The following is a 22,492-nucleotide window of genomic DNA, read 5'->3' as shown; positions in this document are numbered from 1 at the left end:
TCCTACTTCAGCATAAGTGAACTAGTAAATACAAAGAAGATTCTTAGTAAGTCCAATTCAAATCTAATTTTATTTCTCTTGCCAGCATCTTTCAGTACAGTCAACCATTCTGCAGAAGTCTAAACAATTCTTCTGTATTTGGTGTGGTCATAGTTGTTACATGATATTGTTACATTAAATGTATTACAATGAAGATCTGGGTTACAAGGTGCTTTCTGAAAAGTCCAACAAACCAGTGCAACGTTCCTCTTTGCTTGCTACAGAGTCTTAAAATAAATGTGTATTACCATTTTTGTGCATGTGAATATCAGCTAAATAAGTAACATGTTTTATCTAGAACCACTTATGATACAGAATTTTTAAAAGTTGCTATTAAGCTACAGCTGACACTGTATGGATGCTTTGTCTAGCACAGCTAGGGTTGAAAAAACTCTCTACCAATGACTATTTAAAAAAAAAAAATCCATACCACACCTAAGCTTTTTGAAATGTAACATGCCACATCTTGCTGCAGCGTCTTTCTTCCAACCTTTTTGGAGTAAATAGTTTTTTTATATTGTACATGCTTTTCTAAGTTTCTAGTTCGGTAAAGAACTCGGAACACATTAAAAGTTTGCAGTTGACTCTTGTGAGTTAGTAGACAGCGCACTGGAATGGACTCAAGACCTGGGTTTTGTTCCTGGCTCTCATGCTGGGTGGCCCTGGGCAAGTCACTTCACCTCTCTTAGTTTTTTCCCATCTGTAAAATAGGATTAATGACAGGGGTTCTCAAACGGGGGGTTGGGACCCCTCAGGGGCTCACAAGGTTATTACATGGGGGGGGGGGTTGTGAGCTGTCAGCCTCTACCCCAAACCCCACTGTGCCTCCAGCATTTATAATGGTGTTCAATTAAAAATATTTTTAATATATTTATGGTTGAGGGGTCATACTCAGAGGTTTGCTATGTGAAAGAGGTCACCAGTGTGGTTTTAAAAAAAAAAAAAAGTTTGAGAGACACTAATTAATGAGCACCCTTGTAAAGTGCTCTTGAGATTTACTGATGAAAAGTGCTACATAATAGCCACCTATTACAACTTTTCCTTCAGTCTGCATTGTGATCTTCATAATCTGATGGACATGAATTGTTTTGATTTTTAAGTTGGCATTTCCTTGACTTTTAAAGGTTTGTGGTATAGCCCTTAACTACCCTTCAACATGGTTTTGTCTTAGAGCTGTGGTTTTCTCAGCTCTCAGAAGGTGAGGTCTATCTATATTGAACAAATATAAAAAATTAACAGGTTTTAGGGGGTAGAAATGCAAACAAGTTTTGGATCATAAAATCTCAGCATTAGTAATATTTAAAACAAACTTATGTTCCTGAGAAATTTATGGGGAGAATGCAGGACACTGCACATCTGTGAACCAGTAACAGATTAATGTTTGGCCCTGAAGACATGTATCTCTAGCAACACCATTTATTATCTCAAAATGGCCAGCAACTGCAATTTCAGCTTTCATCTGACTCTTAAGGGGCTGAGGGATGTGGCACTGGTCTCCGTTTCTCTTGAACTTTTTGTAAGTTTTTATTACAACACCAAACCCGTCCTCTCACCTGGGGTGAATATCATGTGATGACCTATATCTTTTCTCACTGTGTAACCAAGGATGAACTAAGGTCATTGGCACTTTATGAGGCTAAAGCTTTTTAAACATTTCAGACATCAAATATGTTAAGGTTTTTTTCCATTTCAGAAATTGACTTTAGTCTCCTTTAACTGCAATTAATGTTCTTAATTAAAATACAACTCCTCTAGGGCCTGAACTCCCTGTCTGAAAACTGAGGCTTTAGTTAACAAGTCTTACCAAAACTGATTTAGCTTACAGAAAGATTTCCCCAAGCTGGCAGCCCTTTCTCTTTTTTTCTTTTTGTGGGGGTGGGGGGAGAATTAGTTTTCAAACTAGTACAAATATTTAAATGTGAGTGTTCTCCCTTGCAAAGGCTATTCATCTTTCATCTTCCTCAACAATTTAATGAAAATGTGTCCACGTACTGTCTCTTGCTCCGGTGCTTGGAGTACAAAGAACAACAGTTCTATGTTTTAACTATAAAAATATCAGTAGATGGGGTAACTTTACACCCCATACAAGGAATCAGTGTTAAAGGTGTAACATGGACATACAGAATTAATTTCCACTCTTTGTATTAGACATATGGGCTGGATTTTCTAGTGGTATTTTCCCCCCAGCTCCAAGGGATAATGTTTTCACTCCATAGGGAAGTAGATGTATGCAAGAGTGGGAGGAGTTACCCCACTGCCACCTGGAAGGCTGCCATAATTACTAAATTTTCCTGAGTGAGAGCAGCAACAATAAGTCCTCTCTGGGCTCCCTCAGAGCCTGCCTGGGAATGGTGTGGACTTTGAATCTATTCTTCTCCCTGGCCTCTGTCCCAGCAGAAGAAAGTCATTTACCATTACACCTTTGTACTAGGTAGACTTTTCCTCAGAGAGTGAATCAGGCTTAGCTGTGATGTTGGGCCTCTTTTCCTCACCTGGCTTTGTATAGTCACGGTGTGGTTTCAGAAGATGGTCATTTGGCTGACAGAACAAATGATTAGCTGGATATTTGACCTAATATGGCTTTCTGTATCAAATGCATTGAATTAGACACAAATTGGCAGAAGTCAGTATATGGGGCTTATTGCCATCTTTTTTCCCTAGTGATTTCTTCCTTTAAGGTTAATTGAACTTTCCTCACGTACATAAACTAGAACAATTCTTTTTCTTCAGAAACACAGCTTGCTTGCCTGATTCTCCAGGATTTTCCCCCTGAAATCTGTTGTAAGACCTCAGTCATTTTCTGTAGTTCTGCTCCTAAACTAGTGAGAGAGAACAGCAGACTCAGCTTCTAGCCCTATGCTTTACAGTGATCAAGAACACACAGTGGCACTTTGATAGGGTGACCAGATGTCCTGATTTTGGGGTCTTTCTTATATAGACTCATATTACCTCCCCCCCCATCCCAATTTTTCACACTTGTAATCTGGTCACTCTACAGTTTGGTCACTCCTTTAGATTTTTCTTGTGCAGCCAGTGTCACACTGTCTCAAGTGGCTCATGATCATGAGTGCCCACCTTAGCGCTGACTGTCAAAAACAGCCCAGAGACCCCCAAACTGGAGATGCTCTACAATTACATTTCACCAACTGTGAATTCCTAGCTCACTATATTAGTCTCACACTATTGCCAACCCCAAATGTTCAAAAATCAAGCTCACCAAAAATCATGAGAGTATGTCAAAACAATAGATTTTATGTTTATTTACCTTCTGCGTTTTGAGCTTTAAGCTTCCACTGGGTCACATTTTGAAGCTTTCTCCACAGCCACAAGGGCTAGAAACTTACTTTTTCTTTAAGAATGAAGGCTGAAATCATCACCTATCCATTTGACTCTAGAAGCAGGGACTCTAAGGAAAACAATTATCACAAGACTCATGACAAAATCATGAGTGTGGCATGGGGCCAGGATTCATCACTGAATTTGGCCCACTGGATGGATCATTAGCTTCCCAGGCCAGGCTGGGTACTGACTGGGAGTTCGATGTGAATACTGATGCTCTTCCCCCCTGCCCTCACCCCAGCGACCAATCTCTTACCTCAGGTCTCTTGGTACCCTACATCTTACACCTGTAATAAACTACTTAAAGGTTTATGAGCTTGGAAAAGGGAATGAGTTACTTACAGGTTAAAACAAGCCAACATCTACATGCAACCGAATTACCATCTAAATCCAAGAGTGACAGAGATCTGTCAATTCAAAATGTCTTTCAGGGTAGACCAGGAGGCAGCCCCTGGGGATCTCATGCTTCAGTTCAGAGCATGTGGCCCTGTCAAAGTTCAAACACCCAAAACAATGGACAATTTTTCCTGTGACTTTGTTTTATTTCCTTCATTCAGCTTTCAAGTACACAGGTTGAGCTTTCTTGCATGTAGAATTTCTCAGGTGTGGTTAGGGCCATTAACCAAACATTTGTCTTGCAATATTCCTTGATGGTCCATCTGATTTTGATAGTCCTGCTGGATATGTGGTGGGGCAGGGGAGAGCAGATGATTCCAATGTCTGAATTCACAAGTTCAGAGCAAACATTTTCAAAGTTATAGAGCGAAACTTACATATTTCCCTATAGCATGGAATACAGCCGTTAAAAGTAAGGTTCATACTTGCAGCAATTTACAAGCATTTCACAGAGTCTAAAAACTAAATATGTTCTTATAAGATTAATCTCTCTTTTGTCCAAAACTAACATACAGGTGAAGTGCTCTGATCTCCAGCTATGAGTTTGTCAGCTTTTAGCTAATGCAGCCTAGGCAAGAGCTGGCATCTAGTGTGTCAACCTCATACCAAGCAACTTCCCTCTCCTCCAACTTGCTGCTCAAATTATTTGACTTCTGCAAAACCTGCCACTAGTGTGCAACTTCACCCCCAAACTTTTGCTGTTTATGAACTATCAAGTGCTCTAAACTGAGTGCAAAGAGGCAGTTATGCTATGCCTCTACTTCTCATTGTTGCGTGGCTGGGGGGTGAGTTGGAACGTACAGTTTTTTTTCCATGAGCTAGTCTATTTTTTTAATATTGTCAGTGATAAGCAGGGGTGAAAGTAACTTACAGGAATTACCAGTACTGCTGGAGGCCTGAGGGGGGCATGTCCTCATCCAGAAGAGGCGTGGCCTCAAGCAGAAGAGATGGGGCCTCTCAAGATTTAAAGGCCCTGGGGCACCGGTTGTGGCTGGGAGCCCAGGGCCTTTAAATCAACCAGGGGATCCCAGCTGAAGAGGTCGCTGGGAGCCCCCCGGGGCTCAGGGGCAAATTAAAGGGCCCGTGGCTGCAGCCGCTGCGGGGAACCCCGAGCTTTGCTGGACTGGGGCTGGGATTTAAAGGGCTCTGGGCTGCCCACAGCTGCAGGCAGCCCAGAGCCCTATAAATCCCCGCCGTGGAAGCCAGTGCGGTCTGGCATGGCATACTGGCTCTTGCCGGTATGCCTGACTGGACTAGACTGGCTTACTTTCACCTCTGGTGATAAGAGGGAATGACAAATAGGAAGTAAATGAGCAGAGAAACAACCCAGAAATATTACAACAAAATGAATCATATGTAACCCACACTAACAGTCTGGCTGTCTGTCTCCACTAGTGAATGAACCTCAGATGTTTACCAGTTGACTATCAGCTTTGAACTAATAGAGCTGAGTCTTTCAACTCAGGTAGTAGAGGCTTGTGGTTTTAGATCCAGATGTCCTGCATTCAATCCCTGTTATCAGCAATTTACCTATGTATGTCATGTTACATCTACATCACAATAAAAAGAAGACAGTTTGAAATATCTAATTTATATACTATGTAGAGAATTTCAGGAAAGTCACCACATTATTTCCTGCATGTGATCCTCTTAAAAAAAAAAATTGTATGCAAGAAGTGAGGGGAATGGGGAGGGAGCAGAGAGTTTAAAAAAAAAAAAAAGTTAGGCCTAGATGTTTCTTCCAATCTACAGGCAATTAGGATACTTTTTTCTCTTGCCCTAGTATGATTTAAATTGAATAGATGAATTCCTAAAGGCAGGAAGCCACATTCATCCCTGGTATAAATCCATGTTAATAGAGTTAGGATGAATTTGTCCTAAGATTTAGATGGAAACTACAGCCAGATCATTTATTTTATTAAGCAGAGTGAGCTCATGAATAATTTCAATATAATTACCAAAATCATTGCTCAGAGCTAACTGTCAATGTTTACATTATAGTATTTTATATGAGAAATGAATACTGTACATGCTTCTGTTGATGCTTAGCCATCACTTATTTTAGCCGATTATGCTACTAGAAATACTAAGGCTAATGTTTTCAAATTTGGGTGCCTTATTTGGGCCTTACTTAGTTACAGAGTTTTAGGAAAAAGGGACCACCAGATCTTCTAATCTGACTCCTGTCCCACCCCACACACACACATTACAGGCCACTAAACCCCCAACCAGTTACTCCTAAATTATAACCAATACCTGAATTAAACTAAAGTATTACAGCTCTCTAGAAACTAAACTATTGTGTGGAAGCTGCATGTCTTACGTACCTTTGAAAATTAGGCAACTTTGTTGGAGGTGCCTAACCTTAAGCCCAAATTTGGGAAGACTTGGCTTAAGATCATACAAAAATAGCAAACTATGACTTTAAACATAACCAACAATTTCAGAAGCATCCTTCCTTCCACACCCTTCAAACTGAATTCCTAAGGGATAGGCTACACTTGCAAGCTAGAGCACATTAAATCAGTCCTGAGCACCCTAACTCCTGAGATGTCCACACTGGCAAGGCACTTAGAGCACCTGGACTCTGCAGCTGGAGCACTCCTAGTAATCTACCTCCACGAGAAGCAAAGAGCTCGCTGTGCCTTGGCTGAGATGCCTGGGTGTCAGTGTGGACAAAGTGTTGTATTACTGCGCTGTGATTGGCCTCCGGAAACATCCCATAACCCCTTGAAGTCAAATAGACACTCTTTTCATTGTTTTGAACTCCGATGCAGGCACGGGGATATCCTCTTTCAAAGCTCTGTTTCTGACATTCGGCTTGCTTATCTGCTCCAGGACAAAGCAAACCATTACTGTGGAATACTCCTGCTGCCAAGGCAGGCGTGCGTGTGTGTGTGTGTGTGTGTGTGTGTGTGTGTGTGAGAGAGAGAGGGAGAGGGAGAGAGATGAGGGAGGGCTGATGTCAGGCTGCTGCTGCTGTCTAAATTTACAAGACAGCATGCTGATGCACTCTGCCCCCCCAAAAAACACATTCTCTCTCCCCCCACATGCACACAACACACTCCTGTCACACTCCACCCCCCCCCTTTGAAAAGCATGCTGCAGCCACTTACACACTAGGATAGCTACCACAATACACTGCTCTCTGTGGTGTTGCATGAGCTGCTAACGTGGCCGCGCCACTGCGCTTGCAGCTGACAGTGTAAACACATGGCAGCGCTTTCCTTGCTGTGGTCTCCGAGGGCTGGTTTAACTCCTGGCACTCTGTGTCTGCAAGTGTAGGCATGCCCTAAGACATAGGAAAAAATGTAAAACATTCTCAAACTTGCAGGTATGCACAATGACAAAGCAGTAGGAGGAACAGCATCAATATCCTTTTAATCACCGAATTCTGACCCAGTGTTTCAATGCAAAAACCTTTCTAAGAGCCTGATTCAGCTCCCATTTAACTCTAAGGAAAGACTCCCACTGACTTCAGTGGAAATTGGATTGGGGCCTTAATTCATTCTGAAGACGTGCAAGAGTGGTCTCCTGTCTCAAATTCTTCTTTTATAAACTATCTACTCACAGAAGCTCATTGTAATAAAGTTTTTAAAATGTGTGAATCTACTGATTACTGTATATACTCATTCATAAGCCAAATTTTTTTAGTAAAAAAGGGATGCACCAGAGATGGGGGTCAGCTTATGAACGGGTATAGAGAGGGAGAGCTGGGACACAGCCCCTCCCCCCAACAGAGGGGGCAAGGAGAAGTAGCGCAGCCTGCAGACAGAAGGGAAGAGGCGGGGCCAGAGTCTCTCTGCTTCTGGCCACAATGCTCTCCCCAAAACCTCTGAAGCATCTGCAGCTCCAGGGCTGGCAGACTGCAACCGTGCACTTGGCCCCACGTGGAACAGGCTGGGTCATCGCACCTCGGGTTACAGGAGTCATGCTAGAGCTCTAAAAATAGCTGTGTAGAGAGCACTTTGAAGTTGCAGCTCAGGCTCTGAAGCCCCCTAGGCTGCAGAGCCCAAACTCCAGTCGAAGCTAAAACTTCAAAGCGCTGTCTACGCAGCCCTTCTGAGCCCCACAACCCCCAGGCTGTTGACAAGGGATGAAAAGCTTGCTGCTGGGCCATTTAGACATACTTTTAGGTGTCCTAATCAAGACTGGGGCTCTGCTGTGCTAAGTACTGTACAAATACCAGGGAAGACACCATCCCTAACCCAGAGTTTTGTAGATGAGACAAGCAGTGATACAGCTTATGTAAGAGAAATGTCAAAGGCATGTAACTTTTTTTCTCCATTCCATTCCCCCTCACCATACATCATCCCCTGTCCTGATGCCCCTGGCAATTTGTTAGTTTCAAACATCCTCTTTCTCTGTTGGCCTCTCCACAGAAATAGCTTCAGGCCCAATAAGGGGGAGCAGCAATTAGTTAAAACTTGTCAAAAATGTCTGTGGTAAAGTAGACATGATAAGGTAAAGTGGATTACCGAGAGTATTATAGGACATGCTCCACCCTCTGTCGCCTGTTCTTGTCAGTGGGAGTTCGCTCTCTTTCTCTAAGGGTATGTCTACACTACAGGATTATTCAGATTTTACATAAACTGGTTTTGTAAAACAGATTGTATAAAGTCGAGTGCACGCGGCCACACAAAGCACAATAATTCAGTGGTGTGCGTCCATGTACCCGAGGCTAGCGTCGATTTCTGGAGCGTTGCACTGTGGGTAGCTATCCCGTAGCTATCCCATAGTTCCCGCAGTCTCCCCCACCCATTGGAATTCTGGGATGAGATCCCAATGCATGATGGTGCAAAAACAGTGTCGCGGGTGATTCTGGGTAAATGTCGTCACTCATTCCTTCCTCCGTGAAAGCAATGGCAGACAATCATTTTGTGCCCTTTTCCCCTGGATTGCCCTGGCAGATGCCATAGCATGGCAACCATGGAGCCCGTTTTGCCTTTTGTCACTGTCACCATATGTGTACTGGATGTGTTGACAGAGGCGGTACTGCAGTGCTACACAGCAGCATTCATTTGCCTTTGCAAGGTAGCAGAGATGGTTACCATCTCTATTGTACTGTCTGCCATGCTATTGTAAATTGGCAATGAGATGACGCTTATCAGTCGTTCTGTACCGTCTGCTGCTGTCATGGGTGCTCCTGGCTGGCCTTCACTGAGGTTGGCCAGGGGCGCAAAGACAAAAATGGGAATGACTCCCTGGGTCATTTCCTCCTTTATGTTTTATCTAAAAATAGAGTCAGTCCTACCTAGAATATAGGGCAAGTGTACTAGAGAGCCAGCGTACCAGAGAGCACAGCTGCTCCATGCCAGATCCTGCAGAAATGATGAGCTGCATGCCATTCTAGGGGGTGCCCCTGCAACAACCCTACCTGTTGCTTCCCTCCTCCTCCAACCCTCCTGGGCTACCGTTGCAGTGTCCCCCCATTTGTGTGATGAAGTAATAAAGAATGCAGGAATAAGAAACACTGACTTTTTAGTAAGATTCAATGAGGGGAAGGCAGCCTCCAGCTGCTATGATAGTCCAGGCAGGACATTAAACGGTGGTGGGGGAGAGGAGCGCAGCCTCCCATTGCTATGATAGTCCAGGCAATACAGAATCTTTTCTTTAGACATGAAAGGGGGGAGCTGATGGAGCTCAGCCCCCCCTTGCTATGATGAAGACGGTTACCAGCCATTCTGTACCATCTGCCAGGAATGACCAGGAGTCATTCCTATTTTTACCCAGGCGCCCCAGGTCGACCTCACTGAGGCCAGGCAGGAGCACTCACAGGATGATGAGGATGGCTATCAGTCATTTTGTACTGTACCGTCTGCCACGGGGGAGGGAGGGGAGGGGAGAGGATGCTGCTGTTCAGTGCCACAGCACCGCGTCTACCAGCACCATGCAGTAGACATAGGGTGACATTGAAAAAAGTCAAGAAACATTTTTTTCCCTTTTCTTTCATGGGGGGAGGAGGGGTAAATTGACGAAATATACCCTGAACCACCCCGGATAATGTGTTTGACCCTACAGGCATTGGGAGCTCAGCCAAGAAAGCAAATGCTTTTCGAAGACTGCGGGGACTGTGGGATAGCTGGAGTCCTCAGTACCCCCTCCCTCCCTCCATGAGCGTCCATTTGATTCTTTGGCTTTCCGTTATGCTTGTCACGCAGCACTGTGCTGAGTCCCTGCTGTGGCCTCTGTCTATCATAGCCTGGAGATTTTTTCAAATGCTTTGTCATTTCGTCTTCTGTAACAGAGCTGTGACAGAACAGATTTGTCTCCCCATACAGCGATCAGATCCAGTATCTCCCGTACAGTCCATGCTGGAGCTCTTTTTGGATTTGGGACTGCATCGCCACCCGTATTGATCAGAACTCCATGCTGGGAAAACAGGAAATGAAAATCAAAAGTTCGCGGGGCTTTTTCTGTCTACCTAGCCAGTGCATCCAAGTTCAGATTGCTTTCCAGAGTGGTCACAATGGTGCACTGTGGGATACCGCCCAGAGGCTAATACCGTCCATTTGCTGCCACATTAACCCTAATCCGACATGGCAATACCGATTTCAGCGCTACTCCTCTCGTCGGGGAGGAGTACAGAAACTGGGTCAAAGAGCCTTTTATATCAATATAAAGGGCCTCGTTGTGTGGACGGGTGCAGGGATAAATTGGTTTAATGCTGCTAAATTAAGTTTAAACGCATACTGTAGACCAGGCCTAACACATGCATACGCATGCACACACACGCTGTTGTGATGCTGTAAAACAAAGCAGCAAGTTCCTAGCATGCAGTCCTATGAGTAGACTTATTTTTGTTAAATCGAACAGTCCCTTTACAAAAGTCTACCAGTTAAATACTTCAGATTTGTCTAGACTGAAATTTAAAGGTATTTTGTTAAGCCATGTCTACACTAGCACTTATGTCAGCAAACTTTTGTTGCTCAGAGGGCGTGAAAAAAATACGCCCCCTCCCAGCAACATAAGTGGTAGTGTGTACAGCACTATGTTGGGGAAAGATGCTCTCCCACCAACATAGCTACTGCCGCTTGTTGAGCTTGTTTTATTATGTCAACAGGAGAGTTCTCTCCAATTAACAGAACACAGCTACACGAGCACTCTTATAGCAGCACAGCTGTATCAGTATAACTGTGCCCCTGTAAGCTTGTAAGTGTAGACATAGCCTTAGTCAGCACGTTCTAGCTAACATATTGGAAAGGTCTAGAGTGAACAAGGCAGTATATTCTTTAACACATGCTAAACTAGTTGAATTAAAGCTCAGCAGAGAGCCCAGGCTTCAACTCAACCAGCTAGCAAGTATGAAAATCTACTCGGTCTTGTCTACACTGACCAGGGGTTCTCAGGACAAATTTTTTGGTGGCCTCAGAGTGCAGCCACCAACTCTTGCTGGTGGCTGCTCTCACACTTTTTCCTAAAATACTTAATTAGCTTTAGGAAAAACAAATAAATATCATAGAATCATAGAATGTCAGGGTTGGAAGGGACCTCAGGAGGTCATCTAGTCCAACCCCCTACTTAAAGCAGGACCAATTGTCAACTAAATCATCCCAGCCAGGGCTTTCTCAAGCCTGACCTTAAAAACCTGTAAGGAAGGAGATTCCACCACCTCCCTAGGTAACCCATTCCAGTGCTTCACCATCCTCCTAGTGAAAAAGCTTTTCCTAATATCCAAACTAAACCTCCCCCACTGCAACTTGAGGCCATTACTCCTTGTTCTGTCATCTGGTATCACTGAGAACAGTCTAGATCCATCCTCTTTGGAACCCCCTTTTAGGTAGTTGAAAGTAGCTATCAAATCCCTCCTCATTCTTCTCTTCTGCAGACTAAACAATCCCACTTCCCTCAGTCTCTCATCATAAGTCATGTGCTCCAGCCCCTAATCATTTTTGTTGCCCTCTGATGGACTCTTTCCAATTTTTCCACATCCTTCTTGTAATGTGGGGCCCAAAACTGGACACAATACTCCAGATGAGGCCTCACCAATGTCGAATAGAGGGGAATGATCATATCCCTCGATCTGCTGGCAATGCCCCTACTTCTACAGCCCAAATTGCTGTTAGCTTTCTTGGCAACAAGGGCATACTGTTGACTCATATCCAGCTTCTCATCCACTGTAACCCCTAGGTTTTTTTCTGCAGAACTGCTGCCTAGCCATTTGGTCCCTAGTCTGTAGCAGTGCATGGAATTCTTCCATCCTCTGCACTTGTCCTTGTTCTACCTCATCAGGTTTCTTTTGGCCCAATCCTCTAATTTGTCTAGGTCTCTCTGTATCCTATCCCTACCCAGTAAACCCCACCAAACTCCCAGGGAGGAGTGGTAGATATCCCAGCATCTACCACTCCTCCCAGTTTAGTGTCATCTGCAAACTTGCTGAGAGTGCAGTCCACGCCATCCTCCAGATCATTAATGAATATGCACATAGACACGTCCAAATCATTGTAATTTATTTATTGCTAGCTAGTAAATCTGTTGTGAAAAGTGATATTAACAAACATATAAATATCACTTTTCATAGCAGACTTACTCAGCCTCAGCAAGCCTGGGGACAAATAAAGCCCTGGATGGGGGGCCAAGGGAGGCAGTGGGGGGGCTAGAGCCTGAAGCCCCACCACCAGTGTCTGAGGCCTGCTGCCACACAGCTGGAGCCCAGGACTGGAGCCTGGGACTGGAACCTGAAGCCCTGCAGCCAGAGCCTGCCACCCTGCCACCTCAGGACTGAACCCCGAAGCCTGAGTCCCACTGCCCCTGGGAAGGTGGAGAACCCACTGGGCACCTGCTCCTCCAGCATTGTGCCCCACGTGTCTCCAGAGGGTGGCAGGGCCCAACACCTGCTGGCAACCCTGATACCAAGGCAGGCCATCCAGGAGCAACAGGGAGGGGGAGTGGCCACTACTTTGCCCCCCCGCCCTCCAAAGGAGGGCCTCAGGAGGCTTTGGCCACAAGAAAAGTCCCTGGTGGCTGCATGTGAGAAACGCTGCACTAGACATTCAGGACATGTTATCTAACACATTCTAACAACTCACCTTTAAATCTTGATTTTGATAAAGCTTTAAATTCTATAGTGACAGCACTATAGAAAGGTTAAAATGCTGTGCTTAACACACTATTACGTACAAAAACACACAGTTGGGGCAAAAGGATCTTTGAATCTTTAACACCACCTCCATTCCCTCAGTTCAGGTCTAAGACAACTCCAAATCCACATCTTTGCATCCTTCAGCTGAGACTTTCAGCAAAAAGCGAGAACATGTAACACTTGAAATTCCTTATTTTCTACATAAGAAGGGCGAGCAGGAGTCAGTAGGTGGGGGCCATATTTAAAAGTGCAAATAAGTATACAACCCAAAATTTGTTCCCTTCTGCAGTTCACCTTTTAGAAGGGACAGCCTAGGTTGTAAAGATACCATCTCAGCTATCTTAAAGATAGAATGTTTTAGAAAACTTCTTCATTGTGTTATTGTCAATAATATTGCTTATTTTTAAATCTACCATTTTCTGAGTGAGATTTTATTGTAAAGGGTATATGTGTTCACTAGAAATAAAGTGGCCCTAAACCAAATCCTTTTTCTGAGGTTCGGAAAAGTTCAATTACTTCTTTAATTAAATTATTATTCCATTTTCACATGCCTCTGTACCTCCAGGTATTCCAGGACTGGAACCAGAAGTGTTGAAATATTATGAAACAGTTTGTTCTTGTGGTACTCCTGACTTGACCAAAAGAGGGAAGTACCAGGCATCTGAGAGAGACAGAGGGAGAGATGGTTCCCATGAGATTTCCAGCCCTGTTTTAACAATCAGTTTGAACAAATTTTAGATAAGGATCCAAACTTTAGGATGCTTATACAAACTGAAACCAAGATGTTGAGGTTAACTTGTCATTGGTTAACTATGTCATTGGTAGATTCCGGTATCATTTCAATAATCGTTTGCCAAGACAGCAGTGAGGAGAAAGAGATTTTGAGATGAAGTAGTGTTGCCTAGCAATTAGAATAGAGAATGGGACATCTGGACCTATGGAGTCTATTACCAGCTCTTCCACCAGTTTGCCAACAACAAAAAGAAGAATTTGGTGCAAAGCGAGGTTAACACAACATTTTAATGTATTTTTGTTCATCTCTTTTCTGTTCAATGTTATACAGATTCTTATACTGCCCTCATCACTGTAGTATCTGAGTGCGCTAAGTGATGTGACCAATATCTGTCACGTGTGTAATGCTCTCTTACCTTTTCCCCTTGAGGAGAATTGTGGGTGTTTTGTTTTGGGAGGATTTTGTCATTTGTTTTTTATTTTGACAATTGAAAATCATTTTTAATTACATAGGCTAATGCTTCCTCATGCACTAGTAAACAATCTCAGTAATATGACCACTCATTACAGTGTTTTATCTTTAGATCTGTGAGAAGAAATGGCCAATTTTGTTGTGTGGATTGTAAAATGCACAGACTGTGAGGTTCCATTGTAGCCGTAACAGTACAGTGCCCTTCTATGGCACCTTCCATCTGAGGTCTCAGAATGCTTAAAGAACATTAATGAATTGCCTCTAACCTCTCTCATAGGGGTGTTAAATATTATTACACCCACTTTGTCCCTTGCTTCTGTTCGATGAAACTGAGGCCCAGAGAAATGAAATATTTTGTCCAAATTAGCACAGGAAGGCTGTGGTTGAGCAGAATATAACCCGGGTTTCCTGATTGCCAGTTCTGTACTTTAACTACAAAACAATTTGTCCTGCCAAATTATGTATTATTCAAACCTACATCCTTAAAAATGATATTCATGTGGGACTGTAATATTTGCTAATTTAAAGCCTTTCCATAATATATATAAAAATTCTCACAGTTTCTCCACTCCCATGAATGATAATACTGCAGTGGCTCTAAGCATCTTTGTTTTTTTCCTCCCACACTGTGGCTTAGAATGACAATGTGGCAATTCACAAATCAGTGGGTGACAGTAAATGTCACTGTAAACAGTAGCTGAAATTGGTATAAAAGGTCCTTCTTTTTTGTGTGTTAAAAAACATACTGGCTAAATTCTGTATCTAGCAGAAGGCATTTATAAGTTCTATTGTTTAAATCATTATTTCTTTCATTATGCAGTGATTCTGTGTCTGATTATTTGTTTACAGAAGCATAGGAAGCCAATTGATTGAATTAAGCTCAAAATGCAAATTCCTAGTCTTACAGGAGGAGGATAAAATGTTCAGTGATTTTGGGTGGCAAATTGTCACAAGTTAGTCATGTTCACTTCGCTGATGAATCTTCTGATTAACTGTAGCCTCATCTCTTTCTGCCTTACTTGTATCTGCTGCAGGAGCAGAGTCAGAGTGAGCTATTTTCCTGATATGTATCTACATCTGTATCTCTCTTTTATCAGCAGTAATAACTGGATCTTGAAATATTTTGAGGTGCAATTTTAGTAGAATGTCAAAGCTTGTAACTTTTCTGCAAGTACTAGAAGCCAAGATGTAGCCAAGGAACACAATGTGATTCTGCAATTTTATCTTATTTATCCTTGAGAAGTCAGGATTTATTATCCTCATGTCACAGGTGAGGAAACTAAGGCACAGGGAGGTTAAGTGACTTGCCCAGGGACAGAGAGGAAATGTGTGGCACAGCCAGGAAGATCTCCTGAATCCCAGGCCAGAGCTTTAGCAACCGACCATCCTTCCTCTCAATCAATTCATAGGAAGTGTGTTTTCAATCTCTTTTAGAGTGTGGCTCATATCCTAGTAGAGATTGCCTTATGGACCACCACCATTTCTGTTCATAGTGTCATGGCAGACCTGTAGCAACTACACATATGAAAAAGTAATATTAGAAAAGTATTTGACACATCTGTGTTTTTTTTTTAATGTTGTGGAGTAGCTGGGAACTAAGCCAGATTTTACTTCAGTGGAGCTAAGTAAATTTACATGAGACCCGCACCATGTCACTTGGTAGCTCTCTGTTGGCCACCAGCAAATTCACCAGGGACCACAGTTTGAGAACTGCTGTCTTAGGACAAAAGATATCTTGCTACCATTCTATAAGAAAGCACTTCGTTGTTGGGGAGCTGCAGAATGAAACAATGGCACTGTTAATAAGAAATTCAGTGAACATTTATTAATAAGTAAGTCATAATTTAACCAAAGATAAAATACTTTAAATGTCTACCCTTTAGTCTTCCACTCATTCATGTTACCCCTGGAGCTCACTGGTAAAATTTAGAATCTCTGTAATGAGACAACTGAAGAGTGTATGATTGAGGGTGAGGAAATATTTATCACTTTACAGCTTTTTAACTTTCTATTCCTTTTCTCTTGGTCGTTTCAGCCCTTACTACTAGAGCCCACCAAACTCCCAGGTTTGAATGTCCCTGAACTTCAAAGAAATCTGGATCTGGATCCAAACTGTGCAGCTAGGACCCATTTTATGAATTCTAATCTCATCTATTCAACAAAAACCCTCCTCTCAGCCCTCCCAGGTCTTGCTTATAATGAGAATTTTAGGGAAACCCCCCACTGTTGTTCTAGCACTAACCATCAGAGTGCCACTGTAAATTGGCCACCTGTGCTTTTACTACTAGCATCATCTAGGCCTGCTCTGAGCAGGATTAGATGATGCTGTGCGAATAATTTCGGTAGCTGATCTATGTTGGGATCTTTATTTGAAAACGCACTAGCACCAGAATTTAGCCAAAGATTCCTTTATTAATCCAAAGACCAACTGGCTTTCATAGTTATCCCAATGTGCAGTCTAATCTTAGCTAAACCTGCGTACAATGATATAACAGCTGTTAATCATAAGTATTGATCAGTTACATACAAAAGGACTAGGCCTGGCATGCTCATACCCAGTTTGGCTGGCTCCAACTGAACAGGCTGACACTAGCAAATGGCCCCATTCTTTCCACTTTTGTATCTTATAATAAACAAGCCTACATGCCTATCACTCCGTGTTAAGTCTCCACCTTTGTCAAAACCGGTTAGAACCATCTTTGACCAGTGGGCTGGCAAGTGCCCAGAGATTTCAAGGACTCCCCTCACAATATTTCACTTGTCTCTATCGTATCTGCAAATGTCCCAGGAGTTTTACTCCAATAACTCATTCCTTTGTTAGTACCTGCTAACAAATGTGCTAAGCTTTGTTTCTCCTTTTTCCCCAACAAAGCATGCTTTCTTAATTCTCAGCAGAGCCAATTAGCCCTGTGCATTCCTAAAGTCTATGCCAGCTCTCCCACAATGGCTAGCACCCATGGAATACGCCAGTGCTGCGGCCAATGGTGGGAGATTTCCATAGTATTCTCATTGTAGATGCAACCCTAGATTCCATGAGCTCATTTATTCACCCAAAAATCTAGGCATAAGCACCTCTCTCCCACTTCCATATCTACATGCACTGCCTGTATCCTACACATCAAGGTCTGAAGCCTTTTGTGATGCTTCTGTATAAATGGCTATACAAAAACAGTCTTGTGTTACTTTGCTTTGATTCTCTCTTGAGCTCAGCTCAAATCTGTTAGTTTTCCTATTCTCCTAGCCTGAATTCTGATTGTTGGTTTCCTCTCATCATTTTAACTTGTGTTATTTGTTATGAAATGTACACAAATTCAAAATGTCTTCAGTTTGCAAATGTTTATGTTTCAGACTTGGGTACATGAATACAATTCTTTGTCTGTTAATACATCAAGCATATATCTCTCATCAATTGCAGCTTTCTTTTAAAACTGTACCACATTATACCAAAGGGAACGATTAAGAAACAAAAAGAACAAACAGGAAAAAAAGAGAACCGATGACTCAGAACAAATCTGATCCATGCAGGTTTTTCTTTCCAAATGTTACATGAGTGCCAGCTCAAATATGCCTGTTCCCAAATCATCAAGGAAAGGGAAGCTAAACTCAGAGATTCTGCCCAACTGATCCCTATTCTTAACTATTAACCATTCAAGCACTAGATGTGAGAGAAATTGGGTCTATGGTGGAGGCAGGGAGGGGAGGGTCATGAGGACGTTGTTAATTTAACTAGGATTTTGATGCTTTTGAAAAAAAAGAAGTGGATTTAAAAAAAAGTAGAAAAGCCACCTCAGAAATGATTTGGAACAATCCAAGTTTGTACAATGCTGAGCTGAAAGGACTCCTGGTTCACCAAAAAACAGATAATGTTGACATTTATGTTGCTAAGTATCAGAGGGGTAGCCGTGTTAGTCTGAATCTGTAAAAGCAGCAAAGAATCCTGTGGCACCTTATAGACTAACAGACGTTTTGGAGCATGAGCTTTCGTGGGTGAATACCCACTTCGTCAGATGCATGCATGTATTCATCCACGAAAGCTCATGCTCCAAAGAGTCTGTTAGTCTATAAGGTGCCACAGGATTCTTTGCTGCATTTATGTTGCTGTACCTCCTCTGCTGGGTAGTGGTGTGGTTTTGGTTTTTTAGAAAAACAAATGATTTCAATTTCTATTTTTAAAGAGAAATGTTGGGAAATAGTCTCTTTAATAGCAAATTTTGTATGTTTGTCAGATTTTCTGTATTTTTCTTCCTTCATTCTTTGTTTAATTAAATTTGTATTAAAAAGGATCAGGGAGTTTTACTGAGCCAGTGCTGCCCTGGGAATAATTCCGTAATCTATAGCTAAATAGTTTAGGGTGCAGTTTTCAAAGTTGTATGGGGGATTTAGCAATTAACTTTAATAGAAGATACAATGCTAAATCCCCTGCATATTGTGAAAGTCTCAGTCCTAATCTTTTATAGGATCTAGACCTTTTCTATTTTAATATTAGGTGGCAGTTTTGGACCATCCTGGATTAAGTTCAGAAGAGAGCCTCCCCATTTTAATATTGTGGGTTTAAATTATGTTATAACTCAACATGAGTGGTCACAAACAGTGTGAGCCTGGCAGAGCTGATGCACTTATTGCTGTGTTTAAAGAAGGACTTTTGTACTGGGCCAAATTTGAAAAGAGGAATATTTATGCAGAACATCATGCACTGTACTAGCAGTGTCCCTTATTCACCTCTGTGTCAGGAAACATTTGTGTTTGAATAAAGCTTTCAGCCTTCTCAGTATTGCTTCTCTATCTTCTGGAACCTGCATTAAAGTCATAATCCTCTGTTTAGGGCACTACAGTCTGTTGAGATGGAAACAATAGTAGGGCAGGCCATAAACTCAGATGAGCTATAGGAGAAAAAGGAGGAACTCACTAATAGTAACTATCTCCAAATGAATCACCCCTAAAGAGTCATGCGATAAGAGCCCCATGCTAGCTATGTGGCCATGAACCCTTTTAAGCCATCCTTGGCAATTAAGGGGCATGAGTGATGCCCTCATGCCCTATGTTCTATAAACTGAGGGTATAAATATCCTGTACCTTGAAGCCATCACTCAATTCATTTCTGTCTCCAGGAGTCTTATTTGCAGGGCCACACAGAGGTTTTGGGGGCCAGGAAAAACCTGAAACTGAGACCCCAGCCCTCCCAAAAAGATTGCCATGAGAATGAAGAGTTTAAGAAGAGACGAGGGAATGTGGGAGGGCTCAGAAAGGGCCCAGGTGAGTGGGGCTGCTGCTCTCCCAGCAAAGAGGGGAACCTGGGGAGGGTATGAAGGGTCAGAGAAGGTCTAGGTCTGTGGGGCCATATGTCTCCCGGTGGACATGGGGCAGAGGGGCTCTGCCCTGCATGCAGCCTGGGGGAGTGATATCCCCAACACCAATCCTACTTACAGGTTCCCACCTTGGCTTGGCAAGATGATACCTGCCCTAGTCAGGCATAGATCCCGCTGTTGCTGCCAAAGGTGAGTGGCTCCTTGCACTCTCAGTGGTAGGCACCGAACCTGAATGGCACGCAACCCTGTGCACCAGGTTGCAATGTCACACATCACATTTGGCCCATCCGCCTCTCCATCATTTTGAGGGCTTTCTCAAATGGCAAGGCCAGAGGCAAATTACCCCTTCCTCCCCCCACGCACCTCTAGGTGGCCCTGCTTATTTGGACCTGGGCCCCAAAATGGAACAGGCCAGTGCTTCTCAAACTATCGGATGTGGCGGACCAGCAATTTTTTTTCCAATGTGTCAGGGACCGGTTCCATATTTGTGCCATATTATTATCATATTCGCAATAGGCACGTAGCACATCAGATCAGAAAAGCTAACATTCTTCACTGTATTAATTGGAATGGGAGTGTGGTGTACATGTGGAGATGTTCCCATTTAAATACATTGAAGACTGACTGAAAGACTGTGCATCTGTGTAGATAGTATAAAATGACTATTATTCATTTACGATCCAAGAAAATATTATTTGACCATTCATAGTAATATGAATTTATATCAGAAACAATATAATGAATATAATAAAAGTTTATAATAAAAGAATATAATAAATTTTTTTATTTCATATTTATTTTGTAAACAAATACTACAATATTAGAATACAAATAAAAATATTAAAAAATCAAACCAGCAAAGTCTCCTAACAAAGATATTATAAAACAATTTATTAACACAATAATAGTCATGTTAAAACCTTAACCTTTACTAATGTGAAAGGTGAACCTCCTTCTTCTTTGTCAGCTTATCCAGTCGTGGTTCAATGAAGGACAGTGCCACAAGCAATGGAAAATGACTATCCATACTATTCCTGTGCTTTGTCTTAATGACACTCATGGTTGAGAAACCAGTCTTGCAGAGGTATGTTGAAGGAAATGGGAGAGGAGTTTTCAGAGCAGTTTCAGTAAGCTCAGGATGTTCTGCTTTCATTTTTATCCAAAAGGAAGCAAGTGATGTTGTAGTTTTAAAACTCATCTTCAATCTTTCGTCAGCAGCCAGCTCCAACAATTTATCCTCCATAGTGACAGTTAAGTCATCTTTCAATGGAATAAACGGATTTCGGATCCATTCAGTCTCTTTCCGTGGATCTTCTTCTGCTGGAAAGTAAAACTCAAAATGTTCTGCCAAATTCATCAAGTGTTGACTGATGACGTTTTGTAGAGATGTAACATCAAGGTCTTTGCCTGCATCGGCGATTATTGTCACTAAGTTGTGAAACATGTCATAATAATCTCTTGACACATGACTCTTCCATACTTTTAGCTTTCATTTCTGTCCGTCAGTCTTGTCTGCCATTGTAAGACACGAATCTATCCTTCCCTGCATGGAGGTGTTGAGATCATTAAAGATGGCAAAGATATCAGCCAAGTAAGCCAGCTTGGCTATCCAATCCACATCTCGGAACAATTGTGACCAATTTGGTTTTTTGTCCTGAAGAAACTCGGCAAGCTTGTTTTGGAGATCAAATACTCTTGACAGGACTTTTCCCCTGATAACCAATGTACATCGGCATGCAATAGGAGTTGTTTATGATCAGCTCCCATATCAACACATAATGCAGCGAATAGTCTCAAATTTAAAGCATTCACCTTTACACAATTTTTATGACCTCACTAAGCACACTGTTTAGTTCTGTTGACATTTTTTTTGTTGCTAGACTTTCTCGGTGAAGGAAGCAGTGTGTCGACTTGCATTCTGGTGCAAGCGCCTTAATCTGGGTAGCCACTCCAGAATGCCGTCCTGTCATTGCAGCAGCACCATCAGAACATATTCCTATGCAAAACTTGAAATCCAACCCACATTTGTTAACAATGTAGTCGCTCACAGTCTTGAACACTTTAGAACTGGTTGTTTTTGTTAGTAGAGAAGCAGAAAACAAAAACTCTTCCTTCAAATCACCCTCCTGTTCAAAGCGCACATACACCACCAGAATTGCCATATTAGCAACATCTGTACATTCATCAAGCTGCAAAGAAAAGTACTTTGCTAACTTAATCTGACCTATGAGCTGCTCTTCCATATCATGAGCCAGATCGTGAATTCGCTGAGTTATAGCGTCATTTGAAAGTGGCACTTCCTTTGCCGCCGCCTCACCCAGCATTTCTATGCAGACATCTTTAATACAGCCTATCACTAGCTTCTCACAAATGGTGTATGGCTTTTTAGCCTTAGCAATACGAAGCACTACATTATAAGAAGCTTGCAAAGCACAAGTATTTATGTATGACACTGCGAAGATCTGTTTCTGACGGCCTTTTAAATCAAGATGCTTTCTTTCAAAGAACTCTTTCGGCTTTGAACTAATTTAATTGTGTTTTGTATTTAAATGCCTCTTGAGCTTTGATGGCGTCATTCCGTCATTAACCAACACATCGCCACAAATAACGCACTGCGGTTTTGGCACTCCACCATCATTCATGGCTACAAAATCAAACTGAATATATGAGGAGTCATATTTCTGAGTAAAGCCAGAACGAATTTTTTTTGTTGACAATACTTTGGTTTCATTTACATCTCTGTCATCTGATTCAGAATTACTTCCATGTTCAGCAACCAGATGTCTCTGCTTGATAAATATGTCAGTTAGGCCTTGCTTCACCATCTGTAAATTAGGCATAAAAATAATTAATATAAATCCCGTTACCCCAGTTTATTCTTAATTCATGATATTAGGATGAAAAATGTATAATATTATTAGTACAGTGGAGTCATATCTTATGTGGGGGTTAGGTTCTAAGGTTAGCGTGTATAGTGTATAGAGGAAAATCATGTATAATGAAAATTACAATAAAGTACAGTACACACAGTACAGTGTATACACTGTATACACTAGAACAGGGGTCCTCAATCTACAGCATGCGTGCCAAAGGTGGCACGTGCGCCTTTTTTTTTTTAATGGCAGG

The 22,492-nt window shown here is 42.2% G+C and overlaps 1 pseudogene; it reads right to left on the bottom strand.

Annotated features, from left to right (window-relative positions):
* Positions 1–20,297: 20,297 nt before the first annotated feature.
* On the bottom strand, positions 20,298–22,191 carry LOC115642632 (annotated as a pseudogene).
* Positions 22,192–22,492: the final 301 nt, after the last annotated feature.

This window comes from Gopherus evgoodei, chromosome 1 (assembly GCF_007399415.2).
Source record: "Gopherus evgoodei ecotype Sinaloan lineage chromosome 1, rGopEvg1_v1.p, whole genome shotgun sequence".
Lineage (NCBI taxonomy): Eukaryota > Metazoa > Chordata > Testudines > Testudinidae > Gopherus > Gopherus evgoodei.
This window is presented reverse-complemented; position numbering and strand designations above follow the sequence as displayed.